This window comes from Trachemys scripta, chromosome 1, assembly GCF_013100865.1.
Source record: "Trachemys scripta elegans isolate TJP31775 chromosome 1, CAS_Tse_1.0, whole genome shotgun sequence".
Classification (NCBI taxonomy): domain Eukaryota; kingdom Metazoa; phylum Chordata; order Testudines; family Emydidae; genus Trachemys; species Trachemys scripta.
Window position 1 is genome coordinate 332,714,044 of NC_048298.1, and position 17,011 is coordinate 332,731,054.

The 17,011-nt window shown below is 43.6% G+C and overlaps 1 long non-coding RNA gene and 2 other non-coding genes across 3 annotated transcripts; 2 read left to right on the plus strand and 1 right to left on the minus strand.

Annotated features, from left to right (window-relative positions):
- Positions 1-3,997: 3,997 nt before the first annotated feature.
- TRNAP-UGG lies at positions 3,998-4,069 on the plus strand. The gene has a single exon. It is a non-coding gene; the product is annotated as a tRNA-Pro (tRNA).
- A 283-nt stretch (positions 4,070-4,352) lies between these two features.
- Positions 4,353-4,424, minus strand: TRNAP-AGG. The gene has a single exon. It is a non-coding gene; the product is annotated as a tRNA-Pro (tRNA).
- Positions 4,425-4,687: 263 nt separating this feature from the next.
- Positions 4,688-12,255, plus strand: LOC117871302. Its single transcript, XR_004644197.1, has 3 exons — positions 4,688-5,230; positions 9,787-9,884; positions 10,563-12,255. It is a non-coding gene; the product is annotated as an uncharacterized LOC117871302 (long non-coding RNA).
- The last annotated feature ends 4,756 nt before the right edge of the window (positions 12,256-17,011 follow it).

Sequence of the window (17,011 nt, forward strand, 5' to 3'; positions counted from 1 at the left end):
CTCTTGGGAGTAGATCATGAATTTACCAGAGTGCAAGATCAGGGCCTAAGGTTACCCATTTGAAATCTACAAAGGCGCATTAATAATCAAATTACTGTGACACTGAAGCCACAGATCAAATCCAAGACCTTATTGCCAATCTATGGTAAATTACAACATAATCTTCAGCTCCTAATAGCCTAGTAGGAGTTCAAAACTGACCTTTCCCGTTTGCAAAGGGGCTAAATTGAATGTATATAGTAACAAATCCTTAGCCCCTCAGGACTTCACAGTTGTCGCTGTTCTACATGCCATGCCACTTTTTAGCTCCCCAGTTACAGTGAGGACAAACTTAGATGCTTCTGCTGTGAAAGCACAGGCACTACTACTCACTTGTAACTACTCAGGCTAAATGAGAATCTCCATTAGCTGACACCAGTACAGGGCCTATGTCATGAACCTGACCTTCTCTGTGGAACACATACACATGAGCCATTTCGCTGCGTTGTCATCAATGGGAGCTGTTGACTTCTGAAAATCAGCCCATGTATTGTGCCTAAATACGGATTCTGATGCCTACATCCATTTAAAAAATTTGGCTCTCTCTCAAAATGGAGCCCAGAGAAGGAACCCCTGCAAAGCAAAATGGTTCTCGCGAATCCTTATAAACTAGCGGCTGAGTTTTAGCATAGTTCTGATTTACTTTGCATTTAAGTTTCACCGGCATGATAGATGACAGAGTGAGCTTCATGGGGCATATGGAGTGAAAGGAATAACTCCCACTGGACAGCAGGAGATAACAGGTCTCTTATAATATTGGACCCAGGGGTCATATTCCTCTCTGGCATAACTCTGCTCAAGTCAGTGGAGCTATGCCAGGGATGAATTTGCCCCAATGGGCACAGAACTGCACATTAATCTCTGATGGCGGAAACATTATTTACAAGCAGTTCTGTTTTTCATTAGTTTCTGGATGATACAGTAGACACAACATCAGCACGAGAAGAGAAATTATAAGTGCTTTTCTTAATATCCTTTGATTCCTATCCTGCTGTCATACTGACATATTTAACTAGTCTCGTGAGATGATTAAGAAATCCCCTTTTGAAAATTTCTGTGGCCTCTCCCTTCCAATGGTATCTTGTCTGCCTGGTAACGTCTTGTCTTTTTCTTGTTTATTGCCATGCCCTTTTTGTTTTGTCTATTGTCTGTGGCATAGATGTCAGTGATTTGTTGTGGTTAGGTCATGTTCTGTCTTAGACAGGTCAGCTCCAGGCATAGGTGTATGAAACACATTGTTTGTTACAGGATTTATAAGGGAAATAAGAGCTGTATTATGACTGCACATAGGGCAGAATGTCTAATGGAAGCTATGTGTTCTGACTTGCATGTCTTTGGGTTTATCTACAACCCTGAACTCGATCAGTGTATCTGTGTCGGTGCAGATATTAATCTGACATTTTGATCAAGTATGCATTTCAATAAACCCTATAAAGAAGTGTGTGTGTGTCTTGATCTTGAATGTCCCTATATTTTGGAATGTGACTCATGCTCAGTCCTTCTAGCTCTCCCTCCATGCGCCATCCTAGAGACAGGGTCATATTAAAACCTCAACTATGAACACCTCAGATAGTTTGAGAAAATGGAGAGCCAGAGCCAAATTTCTCAGTAGACTGGCTGCCTCTTCAATGCCGAGTCTTTGGTACGGACAAGGACGGGACCCGAGCAGACTCATTTTTACCTGGGTAACTAGGGCTGCAATAAAATTTGAAAATCTCAGAACTGCATAAACAGGGCACATTTTCAATAATAATAAAAAAAGCTCTGTTGCTGAGCCAAAATCACAAGATTTTTAAATTTCAGTGTTCGGAAATGAAGATCAATCTTGACATCAAAACTCCATCTTGCAAAACTTTCACAAAAGTGAAATTTCACAGGCATAAAATTACCCCAAAATAGTTCACATAATTTTTCATCAAGATACATTCATGATGCTATACAGTGCTACTTTTATCCTAACAGAGCTCTCTACTCACTGTTCTTTATACACTTATATATATATATATATATATATATATATATATATATATATATATAGTAGGGAACAATTCTGCATTGTCAGGAGGCTGAATTAAGCCCTGATCCTGTCAAGACTCACATGTGCTTTACTTTGCACAGTGTAAGTAGCATTTAAGACAAAAGGTGCATATGACCATATGGTCATGGCACTTGTCACTTAGGCAATTTCCTAATGTCATTAACTAAGGCCCTGATCCTGCAAAGATCTAGCCCTGTACTTAACTTTATGCACTGTGAGTAGCCCCAGTCAAATCAATGTGGCTACTTACAATGCATAAAATTAACCGCATGCAAAAGTTAGGCATAAAAATTCACATGTGAGCACCATGTAATTCACATGGCCCATTTTACCAAGGTACCTAGTACCCCCAACCTGTCCTAAGGAAATATCATAATGCAATGGTTAATGTTGTTTATGTATGCCGCTGTCCTCTACTAGGCAAAATCAGGACTGTTCAGCTACATGACATAGGCCATGGACTGCTCTCGGCTATTGGAGGTTCTCATTTAACTCCAGTGGTAGGGGCCTCTGCTTTCACAGCAGGATTATCTGTCCCTATTGTCTCAGGGGAGATGCAAGTGGCATAGCATGCAGAACTGTGACAACTGGGAAGTCCTCAGTGGCTAAGGACTGGTAACTATATGGTGTGATTTAGCCACTTTGAAAACAAGAAAAGTCAATTTCCTGCTAGACTACTAATTTCCTGACAGACTATTAGGAGATGGAGCTCCTGTTGTAATGTATCATAGATTTGCAAGAAAGTCTTAGATTTGATCACCATTGGCTTCAACAAGCATAGGATTAAGCCAAAAAGGCATTTTTATATATTTAAAAAAATACAAGAAAGACTCAATCCACAAAAAGAACAGGAGTACTTGTGGCACCTTAGAGTGGATACAGACTAACACGGCTGCTACTCTGAAACTCAATCCACAGTTTACTTTTGATCTAACAGGCCATGGCATTGCATTTCACACATCACTTTACATGATCTAAATGCAATAAATAAATAAATAGGGTGAACTCTTTTTAAAGCTCCTTCATCAGTGACTTATTAACACACACAATTAAAAAAAGGTTGTTGGTTTTTAATTACAAATCCCATCCTTCCTCTTCTGAAATCTTGCCTACTAAATTTCAGGCTGGAGGAAATTTCTGTGTCTAATTTATAAACTCTCGGGGAGCTGGGTCTGTAAATGTAAACAAGGAGAGGACCTTAATTTCCTATTATACTGTTTGTACATTCTCAGCCAAAGTTTGAGTGAGCCTCCAGAAAACATGAGTGCACCCTGCCTGCACGCCTTAAACACTGTATTTATTTGCACATGCAAATAAGACATGTTAGCATTTGACTGCTCCCAGGAAAATTTCTGACCCACACCCACAAATGCCTCTGCATGTGAACGGGCATTATGGCACATGAGAGACTTGTCCTATGGACTGCACATGGGAGTGAGGGCCGCAGGCTCAAGCCTTAAAATTAGATCATCACATAGGATGGGCACTTAGCTGAGCAAGTATCAGTTTGTTCTCAACTCTGCACAGGACACACAGCCACAATGCAAGATTCAGAGGAGCTATGATTATGGGATGTCGCCCTAGAAGTATTAGCCTGATTGCAATTAAAGGACGACCCGGTTTTAGGATGTTGTATGTTACCTTTAATAAGGAAGACAAGTCACTGAGTGACAGCAAGCTGCATTCCCCCAGTTTAACAGCATGGAAGCAGTCAAATGCAGAGGTGTCTGTACTCTATCTGCATGTGCAAATACAGTGTTTAAGGCAGGCAAGCAGGGTGCACTCAGATTTTGCAAGCACGTTTTCTGGAGGCTCACAAAAATTGCAGTGAAAACGTACAAGTTGCAAATAAAAGCAGTGATACTGAGAGGTTTAACATGGACAGGTCCTTATGATACGTTTCAGGCAATGTAGACAGCTGGCTCGTTGGTCTAGGGGTATGATTCTCGGTTTGGGTCCGAGAGGTCCCGGGTTCAAATCCCGGACGAGCCCTTGTTTTGAAATACTTTTTAAGTCCCCTGCGGTGGGTGGCTGACAGTTTGCAAAACGCAGGAGCGCAGCGCTGGGGGTGGTGCCCGGCTGCAAACCCTGACAAGCTGCAGGGCGGCTCAGTCCCCCCAGCCCAGGCTGCAGCGTTGGGTGCTTGTGAAAAACAACTTTCGTTTTGGTTTTGGTTTTAAAACGCTTGGCGGGGCCGCCCGGACGCGCTGGGATCATACAGCGCCGGGGGATTTGAAATGTTCCCCCTCTCTCCCGGGGCAGCTTTAATAAAAGAGGGCTCGTCCGGGATTTGAACCCGGGACCTCTCGCACCCTAAGCGAGAATCATACCCCTAGACCAACGAGCCGCTGTGTATAAACCTTTCCTCCCCGCCTTCTATGCACATGTAGGCGGTAGCCGCACTGAACAGCGCATGCGTCTGTCCTCCCCCCCCCGCCCGCACTGGTGTCCGTGAGTGACAGGCCTCGGTCCCGGACGGGCTGAGGCAAGCGAGGGGAAACGGCCGGAGCCTGGCACGTGATGCGGGCGCGCGTGCAGTGGAGCTGAGTCCTCCCCCCCCCCCCTCTCTTGGTAGCTGGCTAGGGGGGCGCGCGCTGTCCGGTGCGAGAGAAGGGGGTCCCGCCGCTTGCACACTCACCTGTAGCACCTGTCCTCCCCTTTGCACACTCACCAGTAGCCCCTGTCTGCCCCCTTTGCACACTCATCTGTAGCGCCTGTCCCCCCCTTTGCACACTCACCCGTAGCCCCTACCCGCCCCTTTGCACACTCACCTGTAAGAGCTGCTTCCACTTCTCTTCCACGCGTACTTGCAAGAGGTGCCTTTCCCCGTGCACGCTCACCTCCAGAAGCTGCTCTTTCCCCCTGTCTTGCACACTCACCTGCAGCACATGCCCCTCCCTCTTGCACACTCACCCACGGGGGCTGCCCTTCCCCCTCTTTCTGCAGGAGCTGCCTTCTCTCCCTTGCACACACACTCCCAGAGAGAGGCCATGGGCTCACAAGCTTCATATATTAGATGCATAGAATTTCTGCTCCATGATGTGACTTTCCCTTGAATTTTCTTTAATTGTAATAATTTATTTTGTATGAGAGCTGGGATGAGTGAACTGCAATGCCTCCATCTTTCTGGAAATTTACAAAGCCAGCACAGAGGTAATTTTAAGCATCCTATTTTTTTACTCCCCTCCCAGTCTCCGTTATATCTCAAGTGGCAGTTTTTCCAGGCTGGTATGAAAAAAAAAAAAATCTCTGTCTAAATGTAGATTTGCCATACAGTCCTTTGCAGTCTGTCCTTCCCCCTTCCCCTGTCAACACCCCTCTGGATTAAGTTGTAGGCCCTGCTGATTATATGCAGGTCATCTTTAAGGGCAAGATCTTGCATTCCATTCTCATGCAAAATTCCCTTTGTCTTGAAGGCTCCTGAGTGGATTCAGTTTGCAAAAAAAAACAATTTGCTTTCCTCTACTTCCATAACAGGGCCCTGACCCACAACAGGCTGAGCACTTCTTGAGTGCATCCTCTGCCATCCCGTGGGTTTACCAGGTATTTTGCCATTTGCTCTGGCTGGAACCCATTGAGGAGTTCAGTGTTTTGCAAGATTGTAACGTCCGGTTGAGCCACTTAAGAGGATTTGGGAACCCATTCCCATTTTAGGCCAGCTTTGAAAATTGCAGCCTTGGTTTCCTAACAATTTGATGCTGCATAATTATATGAGACAAAAGTCCCAGCTCAAGTTGGCGTGCTCGAAGGAAACTATCCAGGCGAGTGCTGCCTGTGAATATGTGTGTGCTTATGCATGTACAACGTCAAATTAATTCAGAGTGTCCTTTCCCGTTGCTATGCATATGCACACATATGGGGGGTGGGGAATGTTAAAGCAATTAGAACTGGGCTTTCTTCTTTCAAACAAATTAGTTATGTACATACTTCCTGAGTAAATAGTATCATATAAATATTTATACCTCATATGTGGTCTCATAACTCAGGGGATGAATATAGATCCTACAGATGGAGAATAATTTGATTTATCCCAGCAGCCTGACACCATTTGTGGAAGAGGGAAGCATGAGCAGAGTCCAGACACATGAAAGGGAGCCAAAATAGACCTATCTGAAAGAGAGTGGGCAGGAAGCTCTGAAAAACTCTAGATCAAAAGCAGTATTTTTCTGTTTAAATAAATAAAAAAGTCACTGGGTGAGGGATCCCACTTGAGCTGCCAGTGATTCAGCCTTTTTAACGCACAGTCAACCCTTTATTTTGTATTTTTGCAAACTTACAAAATAAATTCTTTGCTGAGAGATTCGGTGGTAGGTTGTCTTCTCCACCTCTTTCCGATTTAACTAATTTGTGTGTGTCTACACACACACACAAATTTGTAAAGTTGTGAGACACACTTTAATATTTTTTAAAAATAAATTGAGTACCGTTGAAAGGTGCTGGGCTGACAGCCCTGGAAAAGGAAGCCCTCCGTTTTGTAGCCAGACAGGACAGGTACAGCAAGGAAGGCAGGGGTAATGCAAGCTTCCACCATGCTAACCAGCTTCCTGACCTGGAAGGACGACCTGTGTTGGTGGGAAAGGAGTTCATGCTACAGACTTGAAATTCCATCCTATGCAGGACTTACATTTGCATTCTGCATAGGACTGAATTTTACCTTTGGTCCTTAGATTCCTAGTTTTTAAGTCCAGGAGAGTCCATCATGATCATCTAGTCAGAGCTGCTGCATTATGCTGGCCAGATAATTTCACCCAGTGATTCCTGTATCAGTCCCAACAGCTTGTAGTTGAAATAGAGCATGTTTCTTAGGGCAGGTCTACACTACAGCAAGGATCCACACTTTGAGATTGATCCACTGACGGTCAATTTAGTGGGTCTAGTAAAGATTTCTGTCCAGTCGACCCCTGTACTCTATCCCTGACGAGAAGAGTAAGGTAAATCGACGGGAGATTTTCTCCTGTAGACCCCGCGGTAACTCGACCTAAGGTACGTCAACTGGAGCGATAGTGTAGACCAGGGGTCGGCAGCCTTTCAGAAGTGGTGTGCTGAGTCTTCATTGATTCACTCTAATTTAAGGGTTTGCGTGCCAGGAATACATTTTAACCTTTTTAGACGGTCTCTTTCTATAAGTCTATAATCTATAACTAAACTATTGTTGTATGTAAAGTAAATAAGGGTTTTAAAATGTTTAAGAAGCTTCATTTAAAATTAAATTAAAATGCAGAGTCCCCTGGACTGGTGGCCAGGGCCCGGGCGTGTGAGTGCCACTGAAAATCAGCTTGCATGCTGCCTTTGGCACGTGTGCCATAGGTTGCCTACCCCTGGTGTAGACATAGCCTTAGTAAGACATCTGGTCTCAATTTAAAGATTCCAAGTGATCAGGACTGGCTCCAGGGTTTTTGCCGTCCCAAGCAGCGGGGAAAAAAAAAAAAAAAAAAAAAAAAAGCCGCGATCGCAATTGCGATCGGTGGCACTTCGGCGGCAGCTCCACCGCGCCACTTTCTTCTTCAGCAGGAATGCGGCGGCAGGTGCTTCCCTCCGAGAGGGGCCCACCTCCGAATTGCCACCAAAGAGCCTGGCGTTCCGCCCCTTCCCCTTGGCCGCTCCAAGCACCTGCTTGCTGGGCTGGTGCCTGGAGCCAGCCCTGCAAGTGATGGAGACTATCGATGATGATCAATAAATTATTCCAGTGGTCATTTATTCTCACTGTTAAAAAATTTACCTTATTTCCAGTATGAATTTTATCGAGCTGTAACTTCCAGCCATTGGCTCTTGTCATGCCTTTCTCTGCTAGTGTAAACAATGTTCTGCTATCAGAATTCTTCTCCCCACATAGATACCCACAGACTGTGATCAAGTCACCCCATAACCTTCTCTAAAATAAGCAAAATAGATTGAGCTCCTTCAGGTCTGTCACTGTAAGGCAGGTTTTCCAGTCTTTGAATCATTCTTGTAGCTCTTCTCTGACTCCTCCAATTTTTATTGGCTCTGGAGAGGCTACCAACAAGGGTGCCCAGGTTTGCCAACTGTTAGTGGCTTTTGTGATTTGTCGTGTCCACAGGGCAAGACAACCAAATTGCTCTTCCTGATACGCCATGTCCCGTAAGCACAGTGAGCTACTCCCTGCTAAGTATTTATTGCTGACCTTTCCTCTTTAGAAGAATCAGTATGTTTCTTAAAAGCAAAAATTGAGGACAATAGAGAACATGCTCTAACACTGGAAAATGTTATGCTGTCACTGTGGAATGTAATTTCTTTTCTTTCCTCTTTACCCCTCTCATGTTAGAAGAATGCAGTGCTGAAAACGTGAAAATTTAAAACAAAAATTGTAGACGAGCTGCAGTTTGTTACACCCCCTTTCTTCTCAGCGCCGTTTGAACAAGCAGCCAAGTTTCTTTGGGCTGTTAAATGCTTTTACCTGCTGTGTCCAAGTCAAAAGTTAAATAATGTGTGAAAGGATGTAAAAGGAAAATAAGACACACAGAGAGCAAGAATCAGGGGGTAGCCGTGTTAGTCTGTATCTACAAAAACAACAAGGAGTTGGTTTAGGTGCCACCAGACTCCTTGTTGTTTTTACAGAGAGTAAGAGTTCCTCTTACGACAAGATAATTGTTACGCTCCTGGAAACAAATAACAAACTCCTCTTTTCTGTGCTTGTGTCCATGAAATCTTGGCAGACACAACTGAAGTTAATTACCTGCGTGTTTCTTTGTGCTTCTACTCTGGGGCTTGAGCCTGTAAATACTATGCGGTGTATTGCTTACTACCATGAGTGGCTGCTCTATTGAAGTTGAGGAGTTTAATCATGGGAGTAAGCACTATGGGCCAGATGCTTAAAGATGCAGGAAGGTCCCCAGATGCTTTTGAAAACCCCAGCAGGCGCCTATCTGTGTCTTTAGACATCTAAATACTTGTACAAATCTGGCTCTGTAGGCTTAGTCGTGCACTGTGGACGTCATTTGGAGAAATATCAGGCTATGTGTCCATTGGTAATTGTTTGTAGTATCAGGCCTTTGACAGCCAAAAGGAATTATATGGATGACATTGGGAAGATGAAAGGCCTAAGTTAAATACTTCCCAGTATTGAGTAGGGGTAGGGTTTCCAAAAGCACATAATACTGGACTAGCGTTAGGTCAGTGCTGGGCACTTCCCAAAATCCCACCCTAGTTGGGGCTCCGGAGCTCATAGCGATAGATATTTAGCTTGGAGCATTTGCTGTAAGAAAATATCTCAGTAAAAGTGTTTTTAAAAGACAAAAGTGATTGTGGAAATGACTTCTTGAGAAGGCTGGGAAATAATCCCACCCACCCACACAATGCTGAACTCAATGTGTCAATGGGCCTGCCTTTATCACATGCACACACACCAAAAAAAAAAAGTACAGGAGTACTTGTGGCACCTTAGAGACTAACAAATTTAGTCTCTAAGGTGCCACAAGTACTCCTGTTCTTTTTGCGGATACAGACTAACACGGCTGCTACTCTGAAACCTGTCAAAAAAAAAAGTCTATGGCTTTTGTGTACAGGAAGTAGCAAAGCAGACTTGCCAACAGGAGAAAGCTATATTAGTTAACTAAATAGTGTCATTGACACCTCTTTTCTTCTCAATGGTTGTTTGCTGTTCTTTAAGGTTAGAAAGCTTTTGCAGTTAAGTTCAGTAAGTTCCCATTCATATTCAGCTACCTAGTCAGACTTGCTTATTTATACCACAGTTGGGTCTCTTTTGTTGTTTGGAAAGTCAAGCACCTCAGGTGATGTTAGACTGTGGAGTCTATACACAACTCCTGCAAGCCCAGCTCCTTGGTGTCAGGTAACAAGTAATCTTTATTCTTCTTTTAAAGTGTTGTAAAGCCTTATCTTCAGATGAATTGGGTTAGTTTTAGTTGTAGTATTTGGGTATTTAATCTAAGCACTATACCCAGATGTACAGACACTCTTTTCTCAACCTATGTATTACATACTATTTTTAACATTAGCTTTAATAAAATTTTTGGGTGGATATGGATAGATAAAATTGAAAATGCTTAAAAGGCTCCTTTCTGCTTCTATTTCAAGACTGTGGTGCATGGTAATGAACAGCCTTTCTGTGGCACCTCTCCTCCCAAGATCCTCAAATGCTCCAGAAGCATTAATTCTCACAACTGCATTATTGTCCCCTTTTTACAGAGAAGGGGTTAAACCAAGGAACAAGATGTTAAGTGAGTAACCTTCAGCAAATCTCTCTGCAAGTCAATGGCACAGCCAGGAATAGAACCTAGGAGTCCTGACTCCCAGTCCCTTGCTCTAAGCAAACTGAATTGGCAATATTGTGTGGCTGGGGAAAAACAGACAGTCTGTTTACACCATCACTGACAGTAACTTTTACAACTGGTAAAAGAGATGGGTTGGGGGAAAGAGTTTTGTTTAGTCAAGTTTGGGACTGTGCAAAGCTTGATGGTTTGGGAGCCACGGGGCTATGAAAACCTGTTTTTTTTCCCCCCAATTTCAGTTTAGACCCTCCATGTTTCATTCTGAATTTTGGGTTCAACAGAAAACAAAAACTCAAAGAGAAACTCAACCAAAACTTCCAAATTTTGCTTGATTGTGAGTTGAAACTATGAGTTTAGCATGGCTTCCACCTGCAGCTGTAAATGGGACCCAGGCCAACTTGAGACTTGATCAGAGCTGGTGAACTTCAGCACATGTTTCAGTGAGTCAGAGTTTCAACTTTATACACACCTCCACTCTGAACTCAGGTGAGTTTTGCCTTGCTTGGACTTTAAGATCATTTTGCACATTTTCAGTTGTGGCCACAGCATTGTCATTGCTCCTTTGCTATTACAAGTAACATTTCCGCATTATTTTTCCTGCCTTCAGTTTCGATTGTCAGCTCCTCAGGGCAAAGAGTAAATCAGGGTAAATCAGGAGTTACCTACTCAAGTCAATGGAGTTACACTAGTGAAAAATGAATGTGATCTGTAATAAAATAATAAGTGTGCATTCTGCCTTGCCAGCTATTTAAACAAGCCACACCAAAAAATGTGCAAATAAATAAACAATGCCACACGCTACAACAAATTTATATTCCAGATGCCTTCAAGACTTCTTAGAAAAGACCACATGTGTTTTTCTAAAAACATTTCTTTTGGCAGTTTGTTCCTGGAAGACCAGGGGCCTGAGATGGCACAGGGGCTAAATGAACAACTCCTGTGGTGATAGTTACAAGGTTAGCTGCTGTTGTAAAGATTTCTAGGGCGCTTGGCAAAATAACAGAACAAAATGTTATTGAATTAGGTCTCAGATAATTTTTGAGTGATTTTGTTCTCAAGAGACAAAATATATCACAAGTTATTCGGCTCTTCCTATCATGCACAAATATAAAGTCCGTTAATACTAGACCTTTGGGTCCAGACTTTCTCAAGGCCAGATATATATATGTGTGTCCATTTAGTTTCAGCCCTGTAAACATTCCAGTCACTGTTCTAAATGCTGGAGGGATTTCAGAAATGCTTCTTCCACTGTGTACTGGAAGGCTAAAAACAGAGGGCCATATTGTACCATTGGTTTTTAAGCAGAACTCCCTAGGCGTTTTTTAGGTTCCACAAGAATTGTGGTTAAAAATGGTGGTACACACAGCTTTCTATATAACCTAAGAATTAGGAGCCTGATCATCAGTTTGTGTAAATCAGCAGTGGTGTGATGCTGAAGATGTGGTTCCTACACCAGAGTAAATATGTTGATGCGGAGGATAGGAGCATATTGTAACTTCGCTTGGGGCTTGTCTGCGCTACCATTTACATCAGCAAAATTGATGTCACTCGGGGTGTGGAAAAAACACCCGAGTGACAAGTTTCGCCAGCTGAGTCCTTGTGTGGTCCATCACGGCATAACTCACTAGTAGATTTTTTTTTTTTTTTTTTTTTTGAGCGACTCAATGGATAGCAGGTTGGTATCACTACTGTTGCAGGCTCAGTGGAAATCTGGCTTGGAATCACACACGGCCAACATTGGAGCTATAGAATCTCTATAATTTAGGCCTCGTCCACACACACAAGTTGCCCTGCTTTAAATATGCTGGTATTGTTAAAGCAGTACAATCTCCCCCTAAGGGTGGACACGGGTATGTGGGTATAAAAGGATTTATACTGGTATAGCTATTGCTATATGGAAAGGGGAATAAGCTATACTGGTATAAGGCATCTCTATAGAGTTATAACTGTGTCCACACTAGTTATTGTCCTGGTATAACCGTATTGGTAAAATATCACACCCCTAATCAACATAGTTGTACAAAAACTGTGTGTCGACCAGGCTTAAATCAACATGACCCATTGCAAATACAGAGGTCGGAAGTTGAGCCCAGACCAGGAGGAAGAACTTAAATGCTGTTGATGGACTGCAATCCTGAGTTCATTCCTTGCTTTCTGGCCTGTAAAACAGTACAAAGGCACTGATTGGAGCACCCACAGAAAAAAATGGTGGGTGCTGAGCACCCCCTAGCAGCCCCACCGATCAGCCTGCCCCTCCCTCCCAGCACCTCCCGCCTGCCGTGGATCGGCTGTTCCGCAGTATGCAGGGAGGCTGGGTGGGGGGGGAGGAGTGAGGGTGGCGCACACTCGGGGGAGGAGCAGGGAAGGGGAGGAGTGGGAGTGGGGCCTGGGGCGGAGCCAAGGGGAGCATCCCCCGGCACGTTAGAAAGTCGATGCCTATGAAACATTATGTCTTGTTGCAAAGGCAGCTGTGTTACAGTTCACTGCATCAAGATGGAGCATGATTATGGAAGTAAAATCATAGAAAACAGGTTATTTGAAATCTGAATGTGGACACTTTTTAGTAGGCTTGCATTATTACCATCCAGTCAGCTCAGTGTCAGTCAACTGGGGTTTTAGCACATTCTGATTGAGTCAGTCAGAAATTTGTAACAGGCTAGATGCTGAAAATGCAGGTAAGTTGGTAAAAGTGTATCCATATCTAAGGATGGAAACAAAAGAGTGGGGTACCTAGTTAGCTAGTAAGTTGGGTCCTTGATTATTGTGTTTCCTGTGTTTTGCTTATATACTTCCACGCTTTTCTGACAACATTTCTGCCATTTTATGGCTGAGAAAGACAATACGTATCATTGTTGATATTATAACAGCCCCAAAAGATCCTAACTGAGATCTGGGCTGTTCTGTGCTAGGCACTGTATATACGTATACTGAAGCCAGGTCTACACTGGAAAAGGTTTGCCTGTATAGCTGTACCAGCAAACCCTCCTAGCGGACTCATAATTTACACCAGCAAAAGAGTGCGTTTGTGGTATACCGTATACTCGTTCCCCAAGTGAAATAAGCTATCCCAGCAAAACCACTTTTATACTGGTGATAACCGTGTCTACACTAGGGCTTTTGCTGGCATAGAAATCCCACCAAAAATCACACCCCTCACCAACATTGCTTTACTGGCAGAGGTTCTAATGCAGACTTGGCCTGAGAGACAGTTCCTGCCCCAAAGACTTTATCATCTTAATAGACAACGACAGATGAAGGGAAGTGGGGAAAGAGGGGCACCAGATACTACAGTAATGGGGGGTATATAAGTACTAAAGAGGTATCAAGGTACAGAGTGATGAAGTCACTGTCCCACTGCCACATAGCAGCTCAGTGTCAGAGCTGGGAGTAGAACCAGGTAGCCTGACGCCTCAGCTAGTGTTCAGTCCGCTTATCTGCACTTCAGAGTCAAACACTATATGGTTTGTGTTTCACTTCATAGAAACCTCTCTGGATTTTTTCAGCCAGCGAAGAATCACAGCAGGCCTGTTCAGTGCAGAGGATCAGGCCCTCCATGTTACTGGAGAGGATACATGAGCCAGAAAGAACACATCTGGATATCACAGATCCCAGGTTGAACTTGTAGTGTGGGCAGTTAGAAAAAGTAACTTTTTCCTTGTAAACTGAGCAAAGTTGCTATGATGTCATTGAGACATAATAAACACAGAATCCCACAATGCCATTTGTATAGTCACTTTTCTGAGTAAAACCCCGCTTCAATATTACTTTCACTTGAACTTTAGTGTAGCTTCTACTTAATGTTTTAACAGTTTTATTACTAAAGGCCCCAACAGAAGAATGGGCCATTCCTAACCTCTTCAGGGTCACTGTCCTGAGCTGTGAATCTGCTTTGTCAGTAAATTCGCTTAATACCCCTTTCTTATGAACTGTTGGCAGAATACATTCTAACTCAGTTACCATCTGTTGGGTGAGTGCATTGCTAGGCAGCTTTATTCTGCCGAGTATTGATTTGATAGATTGTAAATGTATTCAGCCATGCCACCTTGTACTATCTATGTTAGGCACTTATGTGACTCCCACTTCCAATAATATCAGCACCTCACAATCTTGAATGTATTTATCCTCACAAGCCTCCTGTGAGGCAAGGCAATGCTATTACCCCCATTGTACAGACGGGTAACTGAGGCCCAGAGAGGCTAAATGACTTGCCTAAGGTCACCGCCAGGAATTAAACACGTGTCCTAACCTAGCACCCTAACCACTGGACCATCCTGTATTCTCGTTGGCGCTCGAAGAAAGCTCTGCACAATGAACTTTTGCTGGCATAGCTGGGATCCCTGACTGACAAAGCTGGGCTGGCAAAATCCCTAGTGTAGACACAGTTATACCGCAAAACTTTGCTTTGGCAGTATAGCTCATTTCATTTGTGTGCGAGGTGCGGGCTGGAATGGTGCGGGCTATCCAGGGAAAAGTGCAGTTTTGCTGATATACCTGCGCACTGTGACGGCTTTGTTGGTATAGCCACACCAGCAAGACCTTCCTAATGCAGGCTGGCTGCAATCAAAGCAAGGCCAGGTCAGTACTTAGATTGGAAGCCTACAAGGAAAACTGAATTGCTGCAGGAGATGCTGTCTCTTTTTATATGTTCGTTCAGTGCTTAGAACAGTGGATCCCTGGCCTCTGGATACTACTGGAATGTAACTATTAAAAACTAGTAACTGAGTGTTGCTGGTTTCATAGAGCAGCTGTCTGCCATGGTGGTAAAGCCCCAAAGATTGAACATATGAGTTTCACCCTTCTAAGTTGACAGTTCTATTGTTTCAGTGGGATGTAGCTGCCAGGGGAGGCCAGAGTCCTGCAAGGTGAATCTGTCCCTGCAGGGAAGTTGGACCGATCCATGGAGAGATTTGTAAATGAGGACTTGAATCTGGTTTGGTATTCAACAGGGAGGCCAGGAGAGAGTGGAGCATGGGGCAGTGTGTTCTTGGGTGGCCTGGGTTGCTGAACCGACAGCTGTGGAGTGAACCAGTTGTAGATTTTTTTTTTTTTTTTTTAAGGTCAGCAGGTTCATAGCTAGGTAAAAGAATTCAGGAACAAAGAACTTAGGAACTGACAGCTCAGAGGGTCATTCATCTGGCAGGATGAGGAGTATTTCCAACTAGTGACAAGGCAGGCCATCTGGGTGCCTAGTGTGGGGGATCCGGAAAGGTTTCAGGCAGGTGGGAGGCAGCGTTGCTGAGCAGGACCGTGTCCTCTAGACAAAGGATCCAGAATGCCCAGAAACCCTGCCTGATCTCCCTCACTAGCGCACGCAGCAGTCTGGCCTCCCAGCACTTAAAGCATTTCGTTCCCAGGAATCATCCACCTGAGAGCTGCTCGGTATTCTGAGGGTTAAATCAAATTTGGTTTTCATCCAAGACCTTGCAGCTGAATTTCAGCCCAGAGTGAGTTTTTATGGCTGAATTATAGACCCCAGAAAAAGGGGTTTATAATGGAAATTATGACAGACCCTTAATCGTAGTAGCAGGAACCGCGCCATTGTAATATACTTATAAACTGGCATTATCCTGCAGGGTATTATAAAAGAAAAAAGGCTGCTGCCGTGGTCTGCACCACCAAATATCAGTACAGGTTGGGGCCTCCGTTGGAGGAGGAAAAGGCTGTCTGCCAAAACGAATTTTGTTTAAAAAAATTTATCCCCTTCAACCCACTGTCAAATCCCATCTCTGCATAGGAGCAGGATTTAAGGTCAGTGTCTGGATAAAGCCTTTTTGCAGCCCTGAGAAAGGGAAAATAAATGCGTAGGACAAATACAAAGTGATGCCAGGTATACATTGATCAATTCAAGTTATACTGTACAAAATGACACTGTGTATATTGTAGAGAACAGTTCTGTGCTGACCCCAAGGGAGATGGCCTAGGTCAGTGGTTGTCAACTTTTCCATACCGCGATCCAATGTTATAAGAGAAAAAAGGTTCAGGGCTCCCACTCTCCCACCAAGCCATAAAGAAAGGGACCTGTTCACAGCCCTCAGGTTCCAAACTTAGGGTCTATTCTAGGTGACCAAATTAAGTTCATCTGCCCCCTCTAGGATCACTTAAATCAGGGGTCGGCAACCTTTCAGAAGTGGTGTGCCGAGTCTTCATTTATTCACTCTTATTTAAGGTTTTGTGTGCCAGTAATACATTTTAACGTTTTTAGAAGGTCTCTTTCTAGAAGTCTATAATATATAACTAAACTATTGTTGTATATAAAGTAAATAAGGTTTTAAAAATGTTTAAGATGCTTCATTTAAAATTAAATTAAAATGTAGAGCCCCCCGGACCGGTGGCCAGGACCCAGGCAGTGTGAGTGCTGCTGAAAATCAGCTTGCGTGCCGCCTTTGGCACACATGCCATAGGTTGCCTACCCCTGACTTAAATAATACAGAGCTGAATTTACTGTGGCTCTGGCAGAAATTGAATGCAGCAAATGATAACATAAATAAGTGGTCAAATTTTATTGGCTTATTCGCCGATGATTTCTTGAAAATGACTTATGGGAGCTATGATTTATGCTGCTCCAGGCTTTATCTGCTGCTGTCTTGGCTGGCACATCCTTATTACAGAGCATGATGGGTTTCAATTGACTTTCCCAATTAAATAAATTAAGACAAATATATATACTTTAATGGAAGAGACTTTATTG